Source organism: Contarinia nasturtii, unplaced genomic scaffold (genome assembly GCF_009176525.2).
Source record: "Contarinia nasturtii isolate CC-2019 unplaced genomic scaffold, AAFC_CNas_1.1 Cnas_scaffold_78, whole genome shotgun sequence".
In the NCBI taxonomy this organism is placed as follows: domain Eukaryota; kingdom Metazoa; phylum Arthropoda; class Insecta; order Diptera; family Cecidomyiidae; genus Contarinia; species Contarinia nasturtii.
Window position 1 is genome coordinate 3814006 of NW_022197436.1, and position 27321 is coordinate 3841326.

The window sequence follows — 27321 nt, forward strand, 5'->3', positions numbered from 1 at the left end:
ACAAGCGATGAGAAGGCCGAAAACAGAAAAAAAAACACATTGAGAAACATACACGTAACAGAGTATGCATTCAATTTTCCATTATTAGATTATTCAAAATAAATAAACTTTTGGAATAAAACATCACGTTGAAAGCAGAAGAAGACTATAAAAAAAAGCGAACGCCCATGCCTATACGATGAGAAGAATCAAAACAAACAGAATTTTAATGGTGAAACAACAGAAAATCGCGCAAGCGGCTGCATATCGTATGACGTACAGAATCTATAAGCAATAATCAATCATCCCAAACTCAAACATTTTAACAACAAAAAAACATATCGACACGGATAAAATCGCCACGGTATCACATTTTTTGATGGACCAAACGAGAATGATGAAAAGAATCGCAAAATGAGATGAATAAGATGAAAAAAAAAAAACATCACTTGAATTGATATTAAACAGAAATTTAAAAAAAATACCGTTTTTCTCTCGCTCTTGTTACGTGTGTTGTATTCGATTGAATAACAAAAGTCAAGCCCATGCAAAGCCACCAATATCCAGCCGTCCATCGCACACAATTTAAACATTTTTGAATTAGTAATTATTTACATAAGTTCAATAACGCATTATTCGATATTATAGATGTGCACGGAAAATGTGATTCAAATGGTCGCTCTTTTGCTCCTGCATCAAGCAAATATAATCGAAACAAATATACAAAAGTATTTTGAAGCATCGCGCTTGATCCGAATATGAAACTGTTTATTTGTTCCCTGTCTGTGCGTGCTTCTGAATGTAATGCGATTTTTTTTTCTCGTAGTACGTGTTTTCCCCCCTGCTTTTCATTGTTCAATTTGCCCGTTGTTCGATCGATTACGAAACGTAAACAATGCCAATTGAATGTATATAATTGAAATTTTGCTATTCATCGGCCAAAGACATTTTCGACACCATCATCAATGAAGCTGCTAGAACAAAGTGTTTATATTTACTGTCGTGTTGCTATTTTTTTTTATCGTTGGTTGTGGATTATGTGTGAATCATTTTAAAAAGTATTTCGGTTCGCAGCCTCATTGCTATGTTGCAATCAAAGTTCAGTTTTTTCACTTTTTAAATTAATTTTTGCTCTAGAGTCAGAATAAAACAAAAATTGTGCAATACGATAGACAATTTATGCAATAATCTTACTCTTTCTTTCTTGTTTAGAATAATTGTAAAACATTTTTGACGAAAAATTGTAATTGTGGCGGAAAAAAATAGTAATCGTCGAATGAATTCGTCTAAAATGGCATGCACTCAACTTGATGCCACTCCCATGCAAACAATATGAATGATATGCTTGCGTTGTGAGTGTGTGCGTTCAATTCAGGTTCAATTTCACGTAATAATAAATTGTTTGGATGCAAGACATCGTCTCTGTTCGGAAGGTGAGAGCAAAGTAAAGATAGAAAAACTTAGGATTGTTAATGATAACATGATGTATTGTGTGAATATCAAACTCTGAATTACAGTCATATTTTCTGATTTGGAGATGCTTCAGTTCATTTCTTCTTCTTTTTTTCATCATCTAAGGGTTGGTATGAGATGGTGAAAGAGACAGAGGCGAAATGATTACATTGCTTAAGGTGTATAAAAGTCATATGATCGCAAGCACCCGCTGATACAATGTTTATAAATGTGCGAAAATCTTTCATAACGTCCAAATGCAATCAGTCGGAGAGTCGACACTGAATAATCAAGTGTATTGCCATTGAAAGAGCTGAAAAACATGAAAATATGAAAAGATTTCTGAACCCATTGACAAATATTTCTATTCAACTGTAATCGTAATGATAATGCTAAAAATGGCAATAGAATATGATGATGACGAAAGAAGAGAAAAAAATAGAAAAGAAAATTGAACACAAGAAGAGGGACCATGTTTCTAACTGATGCTAAGCGTGTGTTCGGTATGGTGGAATGAATAAAACTGAAACTGAAATGGGCGGATGGAGGGTGTCAAAAAAGGAAGCAGAATAATTCACTTTATCAATCTAACTGTGGAATTGAAGGGATGAAAACGAAATAAGTGCTCATGTGTTTGTTTGTGTGTGAAATATGTATATACATAATAGTTATTAGACAAGCATCGTGAAAGCGTGCACGTACATACAATTTAATGGCAACGTGTACCAAATGCGACAGTAGTTAAATAACCAGAGGAGCTTCCATTCATTCTAATATATCATGCGCTTTTTTTTATCTCACTCGGTCGCGCTCATTGAAATTCATATGAATGACAGACGAAATGATGGAAGGCGTTTAATTAACTTAGTAAAAACAATGTTAGCACGATGACAGAGTATAAAAAAAATTTGTCAACGAACGAAAATAGAATCGACGACACGTTGACGATCCATTGGAATGGACAAGGAAAGAAACGATGATGAAAATAAATAAAATTTATTTATGTATAACGTCTAATTAGCGAATGGGAAAGATATCAGCCAAATTCATCATTTTTCACACAAACTCGACGTTGGTGGGTTTTTTTCTCTTTTGCGTATACACAGTGTAGTCTTTTGCCGTTTCACATTGAGCACCGGCTGAATAGAACTCTATCACATGTTAGAGAGCAAAGGAATAGAATTGACAGCGAAGAAGATGACAACTGCCATAAGTCTAACGTTTTTTCCCTCATCGAATAGGAAATTTTGATAAAGTAAAATGAAGTGGTTCTGCCACTAAAAACGAGCACGCGCTACTTGATCAAGAAAAATGCCAAAAAGAAAAATGGCAAATAATGACTTTTGCTGCAATATGATGGCTCGCTCGACTTTCCCTTCTCTCTCTAGCTCTCTTTTCTTTTACACACACGCTCCCGCCCCCCTCCTCCTTTGGAATCACAAATGAAAGCAAACGTTTGACAACACATACATAATATATTTTGTACGCGCACATCGTTAGTACGAACCGAATCGATGATGGCCCCGTGCATAAGACAATAAACGATATCAGATGAATTGGTAGCAGCAGCAGCAGCAGCAAAAGAATATATGAGTGGCACTGGAGTTCAAATGTGTATATATAAAATGAATTTGTCTGAAGAGAAATGATTGGGAACAAGTAAGAGAGAGGCATCATCAAAAGTAGCTCAAAAGATGAGTTGAATGGAACGAAAAAAAAATAGCGAAAAATTTACGCAAAGTTCGTATGCGACGCATATTTTATTCGATTCATTATTTATATACATAATGACATCGCGATTACCAAAACATTATCAAAAAAAGAAAAATAATGTGATGTTACGAAGGAAATTAAAGGTTGTGTGACGATAATCGAAATTCCATGCACAGCGTTGATAAGTCGAATTGAAGTCGAATGTTCTATCTTTAATTCTTTATATATGTATTTTTTGTGTTTCGTTATTATCTACATTTAAAGTCATCGAACGTATACTTTTCTTCTCATCCACACATAGATCCGACACTTTTTTTTTTTCATTCATCGTCTAAATTATTATTGTGTATTTTATTTTACTTTTTTTGCGCTTCCATTCTCTTATACTTTTTTCATAATGTCAGCACATTAGTAGAATTAAGATAAAATAACTTTATATGCAAACGAGCAGCGTGCACTGAATCCCTGTTGCCACTCTCGCTGTCTCGACTCTCTCCCTTTCTCTTCCTCTCTCTTCTTGCATCTTCGATTCCATTGGCGTACATACAATTATGCATATAGACTTCAATTTACAATTTGCGATTTTATTTTCCATTTTGATTCATTTGAATAATCTGTCGCTGTTGTCAGTGTGCTGATTTTTTTTTCTCATCCTGTACGCTTTTCGTCTTTTTTTTCCATGTCCTTCACACTTTTGTCGATTTTTTCTTTGACGGAGTTGATGAGTAAGTGAATGTATGTTATACGTGTCACTTTTTTCGTGTTTTATATATGTTTTGTTGAGCTTTTCAATGGGTACTAACAGAAAAATCCTTTTCAACTAGAAATTATATTCAAAACGGAGAACATTTTTTTCTCTTTTTTTTCTATTCTCGCATTCCGGTCGATCTCTTTCATGCATTCGCCTAAGTCGTACTCTCTCACTCTCTCTATCGGTGAGTTTGTGTTCATCCCTTTTTCATTGTGTGTTTTTTTCTTTGCACATTCACTTGTCTGAAATTGAAATGTACTAATGCCAGGCTGTTATTGTTGGCTCGAGAGGTAACGTCTGAACGGTGCGCGACAACACATCAAGTAAGTACAACGAACGTAAAGTGGTATTCAAATGTTATGTAATTACGGATTTGATGCCAGAGAAAAAGGAAAAGAAAAATGTGGAAAAATTGTGGAGCGTGTTTTGGTGGAGTAAAAATTATAAAAATGAACTTCACAATTATTGTACGAGTAAACAAGGTGTGTGTGTTTTTTTTTTCACTTTCAATAGATCTGTGCTTCTTTCTCCCAAATACTCAGACACACATTTTTCTTTCGACTCTGACGCAATTGACGAATTCAACAAATATTGTATTATGTACTTGTGAAATGTACGTGATTCATCATAAGCCTCAGGCATCGATACGCAGTCAGCGTTTGGAAGACGAAACGAATCCAGAGAGTAACAATCGCCAAATACCAATCTCAAAATGTAAGAAAGTGTGTGCTGGTAGTGCGAAAAAGGAAAGAAAAAGCTATACTATATGGAAGAAATAGAAAAAAACGAAACGCCACTTCAAAATGGGAAGAATTTAAATCGGAGTCGAACATGCAAAGGCAACAACATAATCACATTTTTCTGCACATTCAATAAGATGCAAACACATTTATAAAATCGAATGTAATAATATTCGATTATAATATGCTGTTACATGTTCGATGTAGATCCTTCTAAGTTGTTTGAATGAGAAGCGTGCGCGCTTAAGTTATAGCTCAAGATTTTACGGAAACTGGATCGACAGATAAACCACTACCATCCACAATGCACATATACCGTACACACACACACGCCAAATAGTGTATACCAAATGAAAACAAATAAATCTAATAACTTATTGATCAAAACGATATATTTTGTGTAAGTGTGTATTTTTATTGACACATTGTGTACATATTCATATTTTTTTTTCATCTGTTTTTATATTTATGTTTTCAAACACGTTGGAAACACATTCACGCGCTCAATCTCAAGCATTAGAAGTTTTCATATGACGATTGTATCTGTTGAAGCAAAGCAGAAGAAGAAGAAGAAGATAAAAAAATGAAGAGAACTCGAAAGCATTTTCTATACTGTGCAAATATGAAATGCATTGTCAAATCGTACAATTTCAATAGAATTGCAAACGAAATCAGCATAAAAACATTCGGTTAGCTATACACACATCCGATGATTTGATTTTTCTTTCGTCGCAGAATGGATTAAACGAACTAAGATTGCGTACATGCATTCGCCAACCAAAAAAAAAAAAAACATTCAAGCGCGTTTCGTCGATTCATATAATAAAACGACAGTTGGAGATGGTTATGCAGCAAAAGTGCTCATGTTTATATCGTTTGTTTTGTTGGGACCAAAATCGCAAAGTACTAGTCGATCAAGAGCCACTGTTAACATTCCACATCGTTTCATATACGATAGATCTCTTTTTTTAAGCATATATATATCTCTCTATATACAAATACATAGACTTATATGTCGGTTTAATGGGTTAACGTCAGTACTAGCATCTCATCAAATTCCACAATGAGTGCTCAATAATGCTGTGTGAACATGCAAAACAGATTTTGAGAGCCAAGAAAACATACCAGGCAACAAATAAAAACAAACAAAGCAACCAAATTGAATAATTCGAGAGGATGGAGAAAATTGAACACGAACCAGAGAAACGAGCCAAGAGACGGAGGGGGGTGGAGGTAGCCAAAGTGAGTCGAATCGAAAAAGAGAAAAAATAAAAGTGCTCGTACTGCCAAATGCCATCGAACAAGTCGAATCAAGTAGAATGTTTTGATTAAATCACGTGGAAAAAGCGTACCGTTTTTGGTTTTTATTTTTCTTCTTTTTTCGGAATTTGTCTCACCAGTGTTCGTCATTCGTCAGATTTGCGTGCATTTTGAATACAGCCATTAGTTTTTTACAGACTCTATTTTCAATTTCGACGAATTTCTTTTGATGAAATTCTACATTTTCGATTCTTCTACCCATTTAGCAAATTTGCTACGTGTGTCACCGAACTGTTCCCACTCTCATTGAGACGAAAAAAATCGAATTGAAGCAATTCTGCTCTTTCTCTTGTTTACAGCCCACGACCGTTTGTCATAATTGTTTGTTCATTTCATGGTTTTTTTTAAATACCAAAGTAGCAGACGCTCTTGATTGAAATTGCTAATTTAATGCTCATTTTGCTTATGTGATTTAATAAAGACTTCTAAAAATAGATTGAACTGATTGTCGTTGAATTTGTGAAAGGAAAATGTTTTATGATTTAATTTGATTGCATATCGACATAATGCCATCACCACCACCACCACCACCGCCGCCGCCAAGAAAAACAACCACAAATACACATTGTTATACCTTTTCAAGCCTTTTTTAATGCGCAATCAAACAAGTAAGTATTCCCATCATGAAATTTGTTTGAATATAATATTAAAATTTTCGGCTGGTGCCGTCATTGCTTTGTTGCAGCCACAATTAAAGCCATAATGACTAAATGGCTTCAGTAGCATTTACTTGTTTGCGGTGTATTTTCATATGTTACATACAATTTGAACAGTATTGTCTTTCTTCTTTCCATTTTCTCTCCGTTTCGTCAGTCATCTAATTTCAATTTATTAGATTATAAAATGTCTATGGAATAAAATGTCCTTTGAATGCTTGACTAAGCACTTGTTTCATTTGAACGCGTTGCCATCAAACTTTTTTTTATACCGAAGCTACGGTATTTTCGTGCAATGAACTTAAAAAAAAAGAGTAGCGATCGTCACAAAACAAAAATCGACACTCACTCGCACACTACCACCACCACCCCACCATCACCAATAACAACAAATTGATGGTAACTAATATAGCAGCGGTATGTACTGCAGTACAAATGCGTACAAAAAACTAACTAACGGAATACAGAGAACAAAAACAAAAAAGAGGCAATCATAACAACGAATAAAATGGCATATCGCGTGAGATTTTAATCTATGACAATAAACGATAAGCTAATTTATTTTATTTTCGATTCGTTTACGAAAACATAAGCGAATATCATGTTATTTACATCGTCTGATAAAGAGGTGAGGAAATATTACGAACGAACCGAAGCATTGGTTTTTTTTGTGTTTTTGTATATTATAAATAGTGACGGCAATATGTACAACAAAAAAAAATTGTAGGAAGAATGAAACGAAATAAAATCATGGAATTGAAATAAGAATCAGTACTGCCAGACCACCAGCAAAGTGTGTTATAATAAAGTTGTGCGTCGCACGCACATTTTTCTACACAATGCAGAGCAATACAGATTCAATTCACATGACCATGTATGGCCAAAAGTCTGTCAACCGCATTATTTTTACGCGTTGCTCCATGGTTGAAATTACTTTAACACGAAATATGATCCCGCATCGCTAAACTCGATGAACCGAATACAAAGAAACAACGAAAACGAAGAGAAAAAAAATGAATCAATTGTGACCAAGTACGAAACTTGATGAGAAGAAGAAATATTTGGTCGATTTTAACAATTAATTAAAGATAAATCAACTATTTCAATCAATTGCCATCACGAATGTTTCGAAATTTATGCCATGTATGAATCGCTGCGGTTGTATATGATCGTTGTTTTTGCTTTGGCTCAATAATTTCATCGGTTTTGTGCCGACAATAAAAATGACATTGTCGCTAAAAATACAAAGAAACGACAACAATTTCGCTGATTAAATTAATAACGATAATTGTATAATGTAATAAGCGAAAGACAAAAAAAAAAATACAATCGCTTTCACTCGCTCAAACACAATCGGTTGCTATATTATTTTTCAATAATCGAATCAAGCTAGTAACGAGCTCTGATTTGGCAAATACCACTAGCATAATGCGAATTGAATTTACCGCATGTCTCTTCCCTTCCCTCTTGCCATCGTTTACTCACAAACAAAAAAAAAATCATCACTGACACACAAAAAAAATGTAAGAAGAAAACATAAAAACATCTTTTGTTTTTATTACTATTTGGATGAAGAGGGGCGGAAGAGAGAACTGTGACTGGGAAAATTATCGATGTTTATGCAAAAAAAAAGGGAGAAAATAGAAGAAAAAACAGCGAAAAAGGTCAATTTCAAGTACGCAATGTTCAAGTTACGCTTATTACACTTTGTCGATGTATACATAATACGCATATAATATCATTATTATCAATATAAACCAAGGCTGGTGATAAAATAGCGGAAAACACAATAGCATAGTACTTCGAGGCGAATGCGGAATGTTATCGTGCAACGTTCGATGTAATTGATTTGATTAAGTATAGGATGTCGCTTTGGCTGTGTTTTTTTTTCTGCGTTGAATGAATGAGTCTACTTCTAAACAGCACTGCAAACATAAAGCATTGAATTGGCTTGCCGGTATAAGGTTCTACTTTCTGCACTGTCCCATGACAACAGAATTTCAAATGGAAATAAATATGAAAGAAAAGGAGAGGGATAAAAAATAAAGAACGAGAAAAATGCATGAAGCACAATTTCAATTGGCGTGTTATAATTAGTTTCCATAAATTGCTTGAAGCACATCATCACTTGGAACTCTGGAAAATAGTAAAAAGAAAAAAGTATCAAATACTTCAAGTTTTTTGTTTGCTCATATTTTCCTGCTTAATTTCCTTTAATTTTTGCTCGCTTTTTGAGTAATGCGGCGATGGTTTCTTTTTCCTCCTTCATCAGTTTTTTTTATCTAGTTTTACATTTCCGTTGGCTGTATGTGTGTGTGTGTGTGTGTGTGTATTCATTTGAAAGTGTACATATTCTGTCATACAATTCAGTTGGTAATCACTCTGTACTGACTTTTTGCAATCAAGAACCAAACGGCAAATATGAAAACTTCAAAAAACAAAAACGTTTGCATACGCAACAAAAAACCATACACTGTATATGATATACATGCATAATTTTTTCCATCGTTTTTGTACACATGGTTCGAATGTGAATCCACGGAAATGAAATTGGACTTCAATAGAGATTTTTCGCAAAATGAGACATCTTGTTTGCAACATTATCGCCAATAACGCTAAAATCGCGTTTATTATATTGGAATGGTGCACCAATGTTCAACCAAAAATAAATTTGTTTTGTAAATCCAATAAACTGATGATAATTGAAAAAATATCCATGTCAAATATGGAAAATGGTTTTATATTTTTCAAAATTTATATTCATAAGTAAATGTTTAATGGCCATTGCCTTTCAATAAATTATGACCGGAATAGAGCCACTTTGAGCCAAAGGAACGGTATTTAAAACCAACAGATTTATTAATTTTCGATTGTTAATTTATTGATATTTTATGGAATAGTAAACTTGAATCATTTAGTGTTTGCCATCATATGTTGGCCCTAACTGAATACAGTTGATTCAATTCAATGTTCGATGTGATTGTCTCCTTGAATATATGTTGAAATTTTGCAAACTCTACGTAATGCGGTAAAATCGTCCTATTCATTTTCATTTAGGGAAGGCTGGAGTGAGACACAGAAAATATAGAAATAGATTGTAATTTTGTATGCACATTATAAATCACATGCTTCTTTCATTTTTTTTCCTTTTCTCCGTTCGAATGATGAGCAATTTTGTTGTAAATGAAAATTCATTTTTATCAAATAAAGCATATGTTTTCAAGAAATGGACTTGAAGATGAAAAAAAAACACACACGTATATTGTATGGTTTGGAATTGATACACTCACCTATAGCATACGATGTAAACCTACTTCAATTTTTTTCTTCATCGTCCGAATCATAAATTACTTTAAAATGCAGTACTGTAGTAGTTTTAGTCGAATAACCGCGGTATGTGTTACAAGTACATATGTATATATAAATGGGCTCCCCATCATTCGCCTTTTGTATGCGCCAGGACACCAGGACAAATGGGTGCTCATTCTTTCATGTGTTCATTTGTGTGTGTGTGTGCCTGTATGTATGATGGGTCGTTTTTGTGTGCCAGTGGCGCGAACATTTTTTGGTTTGCTCGCACAAAACCGAACAAATAGTGTATTGTAGACACATATGATGACGCTATATACCACCAGTGAGTTAAATCCATTGTGTGCTGCCTTTACTCATTTCACTCGTTGTATGAAAACGATTATTGTTTTCAATTTTGCCTCTCGTTCTCTTTTCGGCACACTGCACACACTAGTCCATTTGCGGTGAACTAGGTGTAGTATACAACCCAAATTACAAAATATATATATATATAGTTTTTGAATGTTGCAAGTTGCAAGTCGTTTACTGCTGCTATTGATAATGCATTGTGTGCTATTTTTGGTTTGAACGAGAGAAAGAGAGAAAAAAAAATGTCGGCCAAAATAAAACTTCATTTCTGTGTTATTTCCACCGCTGCTCACAAAGCAATATTGCAGTTGAATTCAAAAGAGAAAACTATCGCAAATCTAGAGCATCGAATTGGGCCACTGATGGTGAAATATTTTTCTTATTTCTAAGATGACACTTTTCGCCAGTGAGCATGAGTTAAAGAACACGATCGATACAGTGAGCGATAAAAAATGAACGAGCATTACATTGAATGCATATACAAGATTACTACCACCAGGGAATTAGTTCGTTTGGAAGCATTCCAAGTTTGCCATAGAAAAAAAAATTAATTATGTTTCTTCGTTTGGCGCTTTTTTTATGTCTTAGTCACTAATTTCCATGTGTTAAAATTCTTTTCTCATTTGAAAAGCTCACATTGTAGCATGTCAATACATTTTGCAAATTTTTTTCGCACTCTCTCATGCCCCGTCCTCATGAAAATGAAATGCTTTTGGTATATTTTCAACTTATTTCATTGTTTATCCATAAATTGGCATGTTATTAATGATTTATATGGAAAGAGCTGTGTCGTCGAGTTCAATGCATTTGTAAACTAAACGTGGTGAAACACACTGATTCAATGAAAGAGGACACGGTGAACACACATGAATTTAACAATGACCGCATAGCAACAATCTAAAAAAAACACTTGGACGGACAATGTGAATGCATTGCAAGCGATTTTGAGCGGTCAAAGACAGAACAACCAAACAAATTGAACGCTCATGTTCCGGTAAACTAACCAACAAACACAACAACAAAGATAATTTTTTTTTCTTCCTCTATTTTGAATTAATTCAATTTTTGTTTACACACAAGAGCAGAAGAGAAAGATAATGGCATATAGGAGAATTCTAAGAGAAAACACAAAAATGATAAATCTATACACCAAAACCGTTCTGTGTTCCATATTTTCATGTTCTACTTACATCAAATTTTTTAAATTGCAACGAAATAAATATTGCACGTACGTTAACAAAACGACGAAAAAATAAAATAGCAAAACACAATATTAATAAAGGTGCCCATATTGTCCAGTGTATGTTATGAAAAATGCATCAACATGGGCGAAGAAATCCAATAAAAATTTATTAAGCGATGGTGTACTCCATGATATTTACATTTTTTTTTTCAACGTTTTCGATGAATTTTTCTTTTCTATTAAAGCTGGCAAGATATTGTATTCTTAAATGCATTCTGTTGACGTTATACTTTTCCAATTTGCATACAATTTTCTGGATCAACAAAAAAAAAAAAAAATTGAAGAATATACAGACTTTTGAAAAGCTTCAGCAAAATGGTACTTTACAAAGGAATATTTCTCATTCGTATTGCAAGCCCGAGCTTGTTTACATGCACATAATATAGTTCAGTAGTTGTTCTATTTTTTTTCTCTGGCGTTTTCTCTTTTGTACAAGAAAAATGCAAGCGATTTCAACCAAAATGAGAAAAAAAACACACACATCCGCACACACACAAATACTGAGCGCATTGAATGACAACGAAACAACTAAAAATCAAAGAATAATCAAACAACAAAACATCGACAACAGAAACAACAACTTGTCAGAATTGCCAATAAAAACGAAAAATATCGAGAGAGAGAGAGAGAGAGAGAGAGAGAGAGAGAGAGAGAGAGAGAGAAAGAGACAGACAAATCCGCAATGATCTTCACAACTAGATATGCTCTTATTTTGATCCCATTTCATTGTCGTTGCCGTTTCAATTTCGGGGTTTCGGAATTTAGCTGTACGTTTTTCATTCGAATTTTTTTTATCGCTCTGCTGTTTTCCCCTTTTTTTACTCAATTGATCCCATTTGATGTGTTTTTTTTTGTTTAGACTGCATTTGTGAATGATTTTCCCGAGTATTTTTGTTCGTTTTATCGCGACAATGTCAATAATATATTTTGTGCATCACATGCGTTTCGCTTAACTCATCGATGGTACTTTGATGTGATGAAGTTTTCTCTGCACCATACTTATCTCGTCATGTGAATGGGTTGTATGTGGGTGTGGGTGCATGAATGTATGTGACATACGTCGTGGTATATCGTTCTATTTGGCAATCCAATCGATGGAAATCCCCCACTGTATAATTCACAAGTGCCGAATAAACACAAATAGTTTTCAAAGCAAAACACGACATTCATCTATGACAGCCGATGGGCTTAAGTATTCAATCAGCCGATGAAAAATTCGTGTCCATAATGGAGAGAGAGAGAGAGAGAGAGAGAGAGAGAGAGAGAGAGAGAGATAGAAAAAAATGTCGCGATTTGTGAACAAAATCTCTTGAAATTCGATAGCTAATGAACGAATTTATGGCTGATTCGCCCGTTTGTAAATGGTTTGTGGCAACTATATTTATTAATGGATTTATGCGCAACATTCGAGTCGACAGTGGCTCAGTTGTGGATTGGGAAACCAAGTGTTGTATGATTCTGAATTAATGATGTACTTTGATTGGAAAGCTTTAAGCGAAATTATGTACAGGATCAATCAGAGAATCATTGCTTATTTAATCAGTGACGAATAGTGAAGTCAACATTCAATATTTAATATCAATTTATTGGCTAGCGGCAAATTTGCGATTCAACTGATTACATAGTTGTTGTTGTTTTTTTTTTGCAAACGTTTTACTGTTCGCATCTGTTTGTTTTGAGCATTAATTTGCATATTTCTATCGATTAACATCTTCTTTAAATTTTATTTTTTGCCAATTTTGCACATGGTTCGGTTATCCGATTACACTTGGTGCGACACAAAAACGCAATAGCCGCGTCGAAAGAGTGTCTGGGCAAGTGAATGAGCGGGCTGATAAGGAGCCATTTAAATAAAATACATACCATAAATGAACGCAAATCTGACGAATGAATTGACGATCAATCATTGGTCACAATGGGTCTGAGTAGCCAAACGATCAATGAAAACAATTTGTGAAGCACGAATGAAGAGAAGAGAGACACATGAAAAATTAGATTTATGGCGAATGGATTAAAGGTTTTACCAAAAAAATAAATATATATATGATTATTAGCAGAGTCATTATGCAAATCGCAATGACTATCAAAAGTGATGTGTGAAGTGCGAGCGGATGTCATAGTTTTTAAAATTATTGCCCATTCAAAATGCGAAAAACATTGTTTTCCCATCAAACGAAAATGTCATCAAGCGAATAATGCTTTAGTTTTCAGTATTTTTTTTTATTATGTGTGTGTGTGCGAATTTCTTTGATGGCAAATTCAAAAGATCGGTAAATACAAAAGCCACTTTCGTCATTTTATTTTGTTTGGGACAAAAGATCGAATATTTTTAGCCCAACTATAACTGCTTGTACACATTTGGTTATGGTCCAGCAGTCAGTCGATAAAGTTTTTGGCTTTCAGAAATTCATTTTAATAAATGTTTGTAGTTTTGGGTGATGACCTTTATCGCGTCAATAAATGTTTTTCACCTACTTACATATACATGAATTGGTTAGAATAAAAGCGATAATTTCATTTTTGAATCCGTACAAGTAAGTGACATCGTCGAGTTGAACTTTCTAAACTTCTTCTTCTTAATGGATTTGATTTTTTTCTCTCGCAATTTTTGGATTATCTATTCAATTCCTATGTGTGTATTTTGCTTCGTTTCTACGAACTCAAGCGGTAAGTGAAGTTTTTATTCTAACCCATTCACATATGGATGTACATATACTAGGACTGTTCCCATGGAAAATCATCACACACAAAAAATGAATAGAGCGATGATGTGCATTTGCTTGTTATACGCATTTTATTTTTCGTCAACAATTTCTCTCAACAGACAGAAAGAATAAAAATGTGTTCCATTTCTTTAAATCTACTTCGCTTTTTTGCTTGTTTGTTTGTTTTGAAAGTATGCCTGCCAATAATGAAAAATGGTTGTCGAATGACATACACGTGTATAACGAAGGTAAATTATGCTACGCAAAAGACAACAACAACGAACTGTCTATGAAAAATACACAAGTTTGGCGGCGGGAAAAAAAGGTGAAGTTAAGACGAACGAATAAATACGAAAATTCGCCTTTCATTTTCGTCATCGTAATGCAGTGAAAACAAGACAAGTTCGATTGCGAAGAATTTCGATTGAAAATTATCTCTCTTAAGAAAAAAAGTATATCTTCTTTTTTCTCTCAACTCAACAAGTTTGCAATTATTGATGCTATTTATGGGAAATTCATATTTATATGCCGTTCAGCTAAATCGAAATCAGCTTAAATACGTAAACAATAAATGGAATGGATGTATTTTGCGTTCTATTTTATTTGCTATCAAATACGAGAATAATAACCGACGTGAATTTACAATAAAAAGTCCCGTATGTGACGGTGTGTACTCCCAGATCGACTTAAAATCTCTTGAGCTCATGCAAATGTCGAACGGATTCTTATTTCAAGTGAAATTGTGTATGTATTTTGGTGCATGTGTGTGTATCAACCAAATCATGCAACAACAACAAATAGAACAACGATGAACACGTCGAAACCATATGGAACAAAAACACGAAATTTCATTTCCGGCAATCGGCAACGCGTCATTTCAACAGATTACATGATTTGTTATCATGTAATGTTCTTGTTTCCACATCATTATTATTTCAGAAAATCAAACGAGAGAAAAGTTGTTTGTATATCAGAATTGAAATTGGAATTGTGCGCCCCTGACATTTGCATTTATCGATAGATTTGATTCGGCAAATTTGAAATTCAACGTGTCTTAGAGATATAAAGCTGAAAATAACGATGGCAACGATTGTGACGATGTCACCAATTTGACGAAGACAGACACATGCAGAATAAGAGAACGAAAGAGAAACACAGAATGCCGTATGGCTACGAATTCTACGAATGGCTGTGACTGATGTAGCTATGTGTTATTAACTGTGATTGTTATTTTGAATCCATGCATTCGTACATATTCAGCAAATCATAAGTCGATATATACAAAACAACACTTTACCACAAATTTCAATCAAAAATCGACTAGCAACCAATGGAAACAATAGCCGAAACCGAATATGTGACAGACAACAGAATCTATGGTTTGTAAAGGAATTGCGCAAGGAAGTGTAAAACCATAATTTTGTCTGAATCGGTCACCCAGAAAATCGGAAGCAGTATTTTTGATAAATGTGAACTTGTCCAAATGATACACATGCATCGACCACATACCAGTGAAAAAAGAACCTAATCAAAGAGAATGAGGAGAAGAAATCGAGATATGCAAACATACACCAAATTATTTAAATGAGAGAAATATCTTCGGGGATGTGTGTGTGTGCAATGCATGTGCACAAATGTGGCTCGATGCTGGTTGTATTGGTTTCATTTGGTTTCATAAGCCAGTTTAAGAGTTGCCGGTATTGTCTATTTATGAGATTGAACTTGTGGTTATCAGTTACTATTGTACTTTTGCTTAATGTTCATCTTATTGCTGATAACCACATTGAGCATTTGGTGTTCGCCAAATGATTATGATGGCTTCAAATATGCGTCTATTTCAGGATGAAATTTGATTTCCTATTAAAACCTTCAAGGTGTTGTGCAATGTTTTTGTCTATGTACATCAGTTTTGAAACGGTGACACTCAAACCAGAAATATCTTATTGCACGCATAAAATAGTGAAGAGATTATTGAAAATAAAAATGTGTTTCAGTAAAAATTGTCCGTATCGAAATACTTTTGAAATAGTTCGGATTGTCTAGGTTGCCATTTTTTTTAAAGGGAAAGAGAGGGGGTAGATAGAGAATGGAATCTCTTTAAAGAACAAATATAATCTAGAGTAATGGCTCAAAGCAATATAAAAAAGTGGCATTAAAATTGCCCAAAAATTCAGAAAACAAAAAAAACTTGAAATATTCTTCCTAATCGTTGATTTGAATTAAATTTTTGCATGAGCATTTCTCTCATATTTTATTTTTCTTTCATTTTTTTTTGTTGTGGTTTGTTTTTGTTCATGTGCTATAAATACTGCTTCCTGATATTTTCCGCCGTAACTTTTTTTTGATGCGATTCGTTTTTGTGTCGTAATTCAGTTTATCTTCCGTTTGGAATCTTGTGTTTTCTTTGTTGCTTCTCTATCTCTATTTCCAAGAAATTAAAAAAATTCAGAATAATAACCAAAATCTGTAGAAAAATTCATTTTCTTAATAAATTGCCTTTGGGATTTGGCTTCAAATTCATTTGGCAGTTCAAAAATGTTGCGGGTAGTCGTCATCCGCATCAAAATACCAACGCTCGTTTTGCGGTTGATATGGATGAATAAAAGAAGACAGCATAAATACAACAACGGTAGAACATAGATTTCAATGAAGATCTTTCTGGTGATTCTATAAGCGTAACGATAATCGTTTGGCCATCAAATTGAAATTCACTTTTGGTGATGATAGCATCGCAGTCGGCAGAAAATCAAACACAAAGACCAACATCAAAACGACGAAGGATCATTCATATAAACGGGCATTTTGGTGAAATCTTTTAATCACATTGATTGCAGCCCGGCACAACAAAAAATTGGCTATATTTGAGTTTCAGTTCAAGGGGTTATATCGCTTTCATATGATTTTTTTATTTATTTTTTTTAATTAACAACAGTTGATAATAACACATGTAGCCCTATATCTTTTGAATTTTGGCTCCCTCGTTTTTTTTTCTTCAAAAAAAAAACAGTGCATGCGAACAACACGCGGCGATCCAGAGGAGAGAAAAAAAATTATAAAGTCCAACAACAAGTTTCCGATTTTCATGACGCCAGAGCTATAATTTTCATCGAAACTCTTTTTTTTTGGAAGGATTTGCTGCTTTTGTTTTTTGTCTCTCTTTACTCTTTTTATTTCTCTTTCAGTTTGTGTTACTTTTTGTTTGAAGAGCAGCTCTTGACTTTAGTTTTTTTTTCGTTGTTGCATACCAAACAAATGAATGAATAAAGAAAGCAGAAGAGGCGATAAAAGACAACGAATATATCAAAAGAAGTGATTTAAATAAAATATTACTGTAATCTTCATCGGTTCGTTTTTTTTCATACTTTGTCTAAAATGTGAAATTAGCAAATTTTTCGAAAAATACGTATGCAGAGTTGTTGCAGTAAATAATATATTTCGATGTATGTGTGTTTCCATTGGCTCTTTTTCTATTTCTGACACATTTCGGTTGTTGTTGTTTTTGGGTTGGTTCGTGTCTTATATATTTGGATTGTGCATGGCATTTTGATTATTTATTATACGCGGATTATATGTTGAGTGACGACGCTTTGAATCGACTATGAGTGATGAGAATGCCGATGCCCGACAAACGCCCAAATTAGAGGGCAAACATTTCAACTGAAGTAGAAAATAATTTCCCTATCAACATGTTTAATGTGTGTTTCATTTCTAGCGTCGCTTCTGATTGCCCATTTAAACAAAAAAAAAAACAGGCGCTCGCGTGGCCAATTCAAATGCAAAATAAAACTGCATCATTTGTGTTGTTGTTGTTAGTGCTGCCGCTCTGTATGCTATTATTAGTTTTCTCTCTTTACTTTTATTATGATGGTCAAATTACTGATTGGCTGCCGTCTAGTGCATTTGAAGTTATCGTTAAATAAAAATTTCACTCCTTCAAATTATCATCAAATAACAATCGGTGGTTGTTCGTGGCGTTGATTTCATTGTTGACTCTGATTCTTGATCACCACATAATTACTACTTGTTATATATATTATTCATAGCAATTAATATAATTTTCCAATTTGATTGTCGATTGATTTTCCCCTCCTCCAATCTCATTAAAAAACAATAACAATTAAAGTTAGGCCTCATCGAAGCAAATCGGCATGTTTTCAAGACATGGATTACATTCCATTCTAATATTCTGTAATCGGCCTACAATTAAGTGTGAAGAACGGGTATTGGTTGGCCCGAAATAACCGATTATAATATGTGTGAATGGCTGAGAATAAAACTCTGACATATAGGATAATTATGAATATTTGTTTAAGACTCTTGAATCAATGTATTTTGTGTATAACGGTATTTCATTCTCAGTTATTCATTTAATATGTATGTACGTATTTTTCAAAATCGATTTGAGTGTATTTCTTGATCACCAGACCTTGTCAATGACATGTATGAAATAGATAGGGGGATTCAATATCATAAAAAATTAAGCAACTATTCCCATCGTTCCATTACTACTGAGCAGTTTTGGGTAGTGCACCATTGCGTGTATCAATATGTTCCTTTTATTACCATTTTTTTTTTTGATGAACTATGTCAAAATATTTCAACATTTTTGTCCTACCGATTGATTTTTCCGTGAAGAAAGTGAAATGGCAAGTATGTAGAATACATATAAAAATCATGTTATCGATAGTTATTTGATTTAGGTTTTGCAATAAAAAAACGACTATAAAAACACATGGAAAATGCATAAAGTAAGTCTACCGAAAGAAACTGCATTGAAATAGTGCAGGATATAAATGCAAGTATGCACAATATGTTCAAAAATATGTAGTTTTATTCGTATAACTATCGAATTTTTCTTCATTCGTTGTTTCTCTCCTCTTGTATGTATGTTTTGCACTCTCGAGTGGCAGTGTTCCTCGATTGGCATAGTGAAAGCGCACTTTGATATGAATGCGAAGCATGAAAGAAATCTATAAAATTATAAATTGAATGTATACAGGGCATATATGTATGCAGGACAATTTGGTGTACGACACAAATCACTTGCTACACTCGCTTTTTTTATTGCCCCTAAGAATTGAAGCTAAACATGTACAAAGTTCATGATGGGTAAATAAAATGTACAAACGTTCGATATATAGAACAAAATAGACTGTTTGTGTCTGTAGGTATTGTTGTTTCCTGTTGACCAAGCAAAACGAATCGATCAAATACGCCAAAACGAAGAAGTATATATACGACGGATAAACGTGAATTTGGACGAGAAAAAAAACACACACACTGTCATCAAACTGTTGTCCGAATGCAAAGAAAGAATCAGATATAATACATTGTGTGGGGCGAACATTGCATGCATGCACCGAAAATGCAAAAATCCAACGACGATCAACATTGCAACTAGATAAAGCAAAAAGTTAAAATAACAACAGAAGCATTGCAAAATGACACACACCACGTAAACATTTTCGAGAAATGGATACTAAACAACGCTTTTTTTTATGGCGACATTTGATGCATGAATGGAACCCATTCTGTTGATCAGCCGAATGCAAACGTAAATTTTGAATATTGTCTGTGTTGTTGTTGTGGTTTGATGTTTCTCTCTCTCTATCTTTTTTCTCGTTTGTGGGGAGTTATGTTTCGATTTTGTTTCTTCTTCGATTGTAATTGTGTTTGAATCGAAACGAATTGATATCAAACGATAGAATCAACATTTGCCACGAATATGTTTTAAACCAAAAAAAAATAGCAACCGATAGACCGACCAACAAACCCAATTACCGGGCAAATGTGCATGAACATCCCTTTAAAAATTTATGGTCAATATTTTTTTGTTGTGTAGTTGTTGGCTTTTTGTTGACGAAAACTACCACGGTGTGGCCAACAACTAGGTTTTTTGACTGATATTTATGCACATAAACTCATTCGGTATACAGTATACACGTTTTTTTTTTCTTCATCGTTTGCAATGCCAGTTTCTGGAAATGTTGCCGTTTGTTATCGATTTGGTTTTGTTTCATGCCAATCGTTTGCAAATTGCCCTTCAATGTAGAAAACCATAGACATGTCCCATTCCAATTCAATCATATACATCATGAACAGTGAACACGATGTGCACAATCGAAGAATTTCGATGTTGTTATTTTTGCTCTTCTGTCGTCGTCCATTTTTCTACGGCACATAAAGATTTTCTTCATGTGTGTGTGTGTGTGTTGTATTGAAAATACTCTTCACTAGAGCTGTTGAAATATTGATTCTGCTTCAGTTCTATTCATTTGTTTATTCAAGTTACGAAAAAAAGAGAAGTATACATGAAACTTCGGGCCAAACTGTGGCTGGAGAGGAAAAAAAGGCACACGATACCAAAAAGAAATTAAACATTAACCATCTTGAATGGTTAAAAATAGTCCGTGTCGAGTGTAGGTTTTGATTATTTCTCTGTCTTTTTTTGGCTCCTCTTTCTTCTCATTGACACGCATTACATACACAGAGCTCTCGCATGCGTTTGTTTTCAATAAAATATCATTGTTTTTTTTATTTATAGCCATGAACGTCATTTAACATCTGAATCAGTAGAACGAAATAGCGCATCCATATAATAATTAATTTAGTTTCATTATCGATGAATATTTTCGTATCCAGTCAAACTTGGACTACACTAATTCAAGTCTTGATGACTGTTGTCTCGATGGTTCATTGTCGCAAAAAAAAACTCTTCCGAAGAAATGTGCGATCACATTTTATTCGGGCTTTTTTATCGATCCTTCGCAGCTTTGTTTCAAATTAAAATGGCTTTGTCCGGGTCACAAAGTAAGTAATAGCAAATACTCAACCAACTTTTTTTTCCTCAGCAAATTTCGGCATAAATAATTTCCGAGTATTAAAAATATGTATGGAAAATGTTTTTCCCCATCAAAATAAATGTCAATTATTTTCAGCGGCAACTTCAGGAATGAATAAGTGATTAAACAAGAAAAAATAGTTTCGATCTAACGAAAACCGTTTTTTTAACTATTCAAGCCAATTTATCTTCAGAAAATAACGCTAATGATTCAAATAATGTTGATTATCGAAATGTATGAACGAAAAACAAACAAGTTCTACCCAAAAATGTTGAACATATCAGAAATGAATATTACATAACTGAACTATACGATTTGAATAAACGCAATCATGATATATATCGTTAGAAGAACATGTAAAATGGTGGTTTGATTATATCAGACCATGCGCGATCCGCCGGCTAATTACCTTTTTTAACCTCCGTTGATTCTTTGTTTTTTTTTTATATTAGCATTAGATTCCGATTGTTATATGGTATATGTCCAATTGAGTGTGCGAAATAAATCTCTGATTAATCCAAATTTGGAGACAACCACAAAAATGGTTGTGGAAATGATGCCGATAAATCTTTTAATTTTCTATTGTTCTCTCTGTGTTAGATTCATTTTGGTGTAAGATTGGTATGGAGTGAAATGCTCAAAGCGGCATTTATCGAACGACTATACCCACAAACCCACTCATACATTAATTCGATTGATTGCAAGTTGATAGTATCAAACTTTAAACGTATCTCGCATCGTATCAATGATTTGTGTTGGATGTCTTTATTATAAATTAATTTGATTGATTCAAACTTACCTTCTTACGACTTTGTTGTTACATCTAATTACTCAATCAATGGAAATGCTATGAGAAAAAAAAAAAAAAACGAGAAAAAAAACGAGGTTAGAAAAAGTTGAAACGGGAAAATGAATTTTGAAAATTGAATTTGTATTATCTTTGTTTGGAATCAATTTAATTCCAATGTGTATGTGTTTGGTAAAACAAACCGTCAAATAAAAAACTAAAATTGATTTTAAATTATATAGCTATTCTTTGTTTCAATTGTTCCGTTTATTATAAAGTATATTTATACTGCGACTCACGCAGGCACATTAAATGTCCAAGAAAACGGAAAAAATTCATTCTTTCCAACTTAATAACATTGTTTCCTAGAAGCATATCGCATTTTCTTCCGTTCTTTAGCCGCCTGCCAATTTATTCTAATAGATCATTTTCATGGAATCGAGACCAAATGTAGGAGGAGACGAAAAGAAATCATGAAAAGATAAACAAATCCATGAATGCTAATGATTGTTTTGTTTGTGAAAAATATTTTCGTTCCAGGCGCTTTTAGTGGAAATGTCTATGTCTACTCAACGTCGTTTCGACGTCTCGCGCTCGTAAATTGTTGCATAGCATAAGAAAACAATAACAAAAAGAAATTGAAAGCGCAAGAGGCAAAATACAAAAAAAAAAGAAGAAAATTTGTTGTAGGCACAGGGCATACAAACCAACACGTCATACTGTATGCCAGAGGACGCGGAAATCGTAGACCATACTTTTGAAAATTAATTAGCAATTCTTTACACGCATTAAAGTTTGGTGAATGCGTATTATTGCTGAATGTGTATTTAATTCAGTTGTTTTCATTGTGGCTGCTACTGTACCGTTTCCTATTTTATACACACACACTACATAAACCGATATGTGTATGTGTCGATGTATGTCGCCTGGTTTGTCATGCATGCGCGCAACACTAATGGTGATTGTGTACGGTGTGTATTTGAAAGGCATGCAGCATTATTATGCTGAGATGGCATGGTGTTTGCTCACGATTAGCGGTGTAGGATGTTGATACGCACACACATTCAACGCCTGAATGGTAAAGATTGAACATAATTTAATCTAAATTATACGAGCGTATTGAGTGTGTATGCAAAGGTATCGAGTTAACAAAAAGTATGAACACGAACATATTTTCTTATTATAAAGTGTGTGAGTGTATGCGTGTATCATCATTTTCATCGTCGTCGTCGTCATCTAAAATGGGTGTTTATCAATTCAACAGATTGATTTTTTTCTTTTCTTTTCACTCTCGCTCCATCATCTATCGATATTCGTGAGCTTAAACATGTTTCGCCGAGATAATTTTTAATCGATTCAGCTTTTCTTCAATTCACTGTTTTTTTTTTACAACTACATAAATTTTATATTCAACGCTCCAAATCAATTCATCATCTGCATAGAATGGAGAAGAGAAATTGACGGGATGTTGAAGAACCATAGTCATGTGCCATTGAAATGAGTTGGCACATTTGGGCTGGGTGTGATTTTTTTTACAGAGCCAGTATTTATTTACCAAAGTTATGCTGATGCCTGTTTTCTTTCATTTTTCATCACCATAATTTCTTTCACTCTCTCTCTCTCTCTCTCTCTCTCTCTCTCTCTCTCTATCTCTTGCTCTCACTTTCGATTTTCTCCAGTTTTATGTTCGATTCCCTCTGAATATGTTCAATGTTCATGTGGATAAAATTTTTGTTTGTTGTGAAATCAACAACTTTTATCATACCCTCATTCTTGGTTTAACTTTCGGCTCGATTTGTTTGTGTGTACCATTTTCTACGTCATATTTAGCACAAATATTAGCTTTTTACTTTATATTATTATTTTTTCTCACAACATGTATGCATTGCCACCTACCCAACTCCATTTTACATGCCCTTTTCACTTTTAACTTCGATTATTTGGTAAATCGTTTTCTTTATTTGTCCTTTCGTCATTTCTCTTTTTTTCTTCCGCTCTTCATCTATAACATTCATTCATAGTCGAGGCGCAATAATATTTTCCGTAAATTTGTGTCTCTCTCGCAACCCATTTTATAAAGTGGCCGATTGTTTTTCGTTCCATTGAAATATTTCGAACAAATATCAAATAAATTTTTTGACGAAGGTTTCAAGTCAATGGACAGATGGCTATGGCTTGCTATACGATATTCATGATTATGTGCGGTAAGAGTTTTGCATCTAGTATCGGAGCATTTCGTTTGTTTCGATTCAAAACAAAAGCACAAACCAAAAGTGTTAAAGAGACTATTATGTGAAGATCTATAATTTAGAGCAAAAGTTTTCGCTGATGGCGGACCATATTGTGTCTTCTCGGCCATGGGGCCACTTAACATTGATGGCGAGAGGTAGATTTTTTTTCCTCTCTTTCGGTTCCGTTATCATTTCCGTCATGTTCAAGGACAGTACAACATTCCTAGTCGTCAGCGCAAAAAGTTGAACAACATTTTCCAATAATTTTGGTTCGTTCAAGTAGATTCGTTTATATTACATGGAACGAGTGGATATAACTTAAAATATAAACCAAGTTAAAGCAACAAGAGATGAACGGAAAAACGGAAATAACCGAGAAAAAACAAATAAACATCAGTCACATTGAATCGTGCATAAAATGCGATTACTATAGCCAATATTTAATTTATGCAAACTTCCCTCTTGGAGTATTTTGTGTGGTGCACAAAGTTATCATGACACATATACCACCGAATTGTACTCATTTTTGCGATCGATTGAAGTCGGTCTTAAAATTATCCCAGCTTCTCTCGTAAGAAAACCACATGTAGTCGATCCACATTGCTCGCTACCAGGGCATAAATCGAAGAAAAAAAATGTGTAAATTGGAACGTACGGATTTTGTGATATATGCTATTTTGTAAAATCAAAAGATAGAAAATCGGACAGATAAATCGCTGAACGAACTTGAACCGAAATCGGCAACAAACTAAATATCAAAACAAAACAGCACGACCGACTGTTAAGTGATTTATTGTAAAATCGATTTTTGAACATCTTTTTTTATTGCTTCATTCGGCTAAAGCCTCTACGTTTTCTGTCTCATTCTTGCTGATTCGGACCGACTATAAAACTTGGTTGAAACACTGCTTGCCACAGTGTGCCAGTGTTTTATTTCACTTATTGATATCGATGTGCATGAGAATATGTACAACGAAACAACATCTGAGTCGCAGTTCGCATTCCAGCCGATACATACACTTCACATCTAACATATTCAATACTTGGAAAATCATCGTGGTCGTCGATTCATCATATTTTTTTTTTTGGTTTTATTATCGACAGTTTATTCGGATGGTATGAGCGCGCGGCCTCTATTTGTACCATATCAGTGCACACATGATATCGACATATTCGCGTAAATCGACATCTTTTTCTTTATCTTTTTACTTTATCATCAAATCTTAACATTTTGTGCATTTTGTATGTATGTGTGTGTTCACTCTCTTATGTTTGTCTCGCTCTGCTTCAGAATTGTAGGTGGTAGTTGGATAAGTGTTCGTGTGTGTTATTGTCTTTGTCAGTGCTCACAATACATTCATCATTATTTATGTGCATGCATCTTTGTGGCCACACTATTATTGCTAAGCATTTAACTTTTGGCACATGGCTTCACAGTAATTTTTATTTTGAACTTTGGTTCGATTTTTTTTCTCTGGCTTTGTTTTTCTCTCTCTCTCTCTTTATCTCTTTCGTTCTTCACCAACCACAAAGTGCAATTATCGCGGTTGGAATCTACGCGGGTGATTTCGGTATCGCTTATTCGAAATCAACAATTTGTGAGGCTGTGCCCATTCTTTTTGAATCCTGTTCATTTTCCATCGTCATCATTTTCACTTTAAATAATACCAATTCTCATCTCCATCCAATAATGCGCAACTAGAATAAAGCACTTACATTTATCGGAAATTCGCTTTTCGACTCACAATGAGATTGCGAATAAGTGCACAAACAGTGTTTTTTTTTCTTCTTCTGTTCTTTCGTTCGGCACAAAGTGCCTCTCCGAATTTCTTATAGATTTTTCTTTCGCGCATTTTGAATGATCCTCGAAATGCTTTGCAACATGTTTCGTTTGTTTGCTGTGTTCGGCATTTAACCAAAAGATGAAATAAAATGAAAACGAGCATTGCAGTGTACACAGCTGAAACAGCCTAATTATTCAACTTTATTTATTTGTATGTCGAAATCAATAACATTGCTTGTAGAGTTTTTTGTCATTCGAAACATTGGGTCGGGTGTGCATCATTTTTGGTATTTTGAATACTAAATATTTTGTAATCTTGCAACAGTGAGTCTTGAAAGAAGAAGAAAAAAAAAATTGCCAAACGAATAAAAAACAAAGGGAAAATAACTATTACGAACGATGAAACAACAAACACGCATTCCGAAAACAATAAATTATGAAAATTGTTGATTAAAAGCCAAGCCAAGTCATATTGGAATATTGGCTATCGCTTGTGGCGAATAAATTTTCGGTTGAAATAAGCAATTCACGCAAACGGCACACCGGTGTGCGGGTGTATTAAGCATCAATGCGCTGTCCATGGTTTTGTTGTTGCGTCTCTTCTCTCTATTAGCTTCTCTGTCGGTTCTTCTTTATTCATGCCAAACCATTATGCCATTATCATAATGGAATAATGCACTTTCTTCGCTATTCTCTTTTTTTTTTTAAAGGGATTATTTAGCTCAAGTCGTTTGTGTAAATCGTTTCTTTTTATATTATCTCAAAGAGTTGCTTCGGATTGAAAACGAAAGAGTAAAACAGAAAAAGGATGATATATCAATTGCAAAATAATGTTTAATCGGAGAATAATTGCCTTTGGTCACCCAATCATATTTGGTAGATCTGCTTACACAATGACACTTCTCTTTGTTTGAATGTTTGTATTAAGTTTAGTTAAGTAAATGTTTAAGCCGCGGTTAGTAAGATTAATTTCAAACATTTTGCATGATCGACATTTGTACTTATAGATTGAATTTATCCGGTTGTGTGTTAGCGTGTGCCAGTTTGGCCATCATCATTTCTAAGTTTGTTCACCCATTTCAAATAATGTTAAATCGAGAATAATTCTGAAATTGGATCTAAATGCCGTTAATCGATCAATAATAAACGCCCAAGCATATGGGCCAAGTACGTATTCATAACATCTTTCGTGGTCGCAAAGAATCAATTATAAGAGATTTGTGCTCTTCAATATTATGGCTGGCAATTTAATTGTGCATTAAATCATATTCTTAAGCATGACTGGAAGGAAAAATGTTGGCAGATAATTTTACACTTTTATAAACTAATTGCCCTATAATTTTATAATTATGCAAAATTTACCTATATGATGTGTGTGCGCGCGCAAAACGAGATGCAAGAGTCGGTAAGCGACAGAGTTAAAGAGGAAGAATTTTAATTTTTTTTCTCTCTCTCTCTT

At 34.0% G+C, this 27321-nt stretch overlaps 1 protein-coding gene across 1 annotated transcript in view; it reads right to left on the minus strand.

Annotated features, from left to right (window-relative positions):
- LOC116341666 (neural cell adhesion molecule 2) overlaps nt 1–27321 on the minus strand; it is a 290370-nt gene that overhangs the window by 230172 nt on the left and 32877 nt on the right. The window contains exon 2 of the mRNA XM_031768909.1: nt 21861–21908. The gene's annotated coding sequence lies outside the window, so the exon portion shown is untranslated. The remainder of the gene's footprint in view (nt 1–21860; nt 21909–27321) is intronic.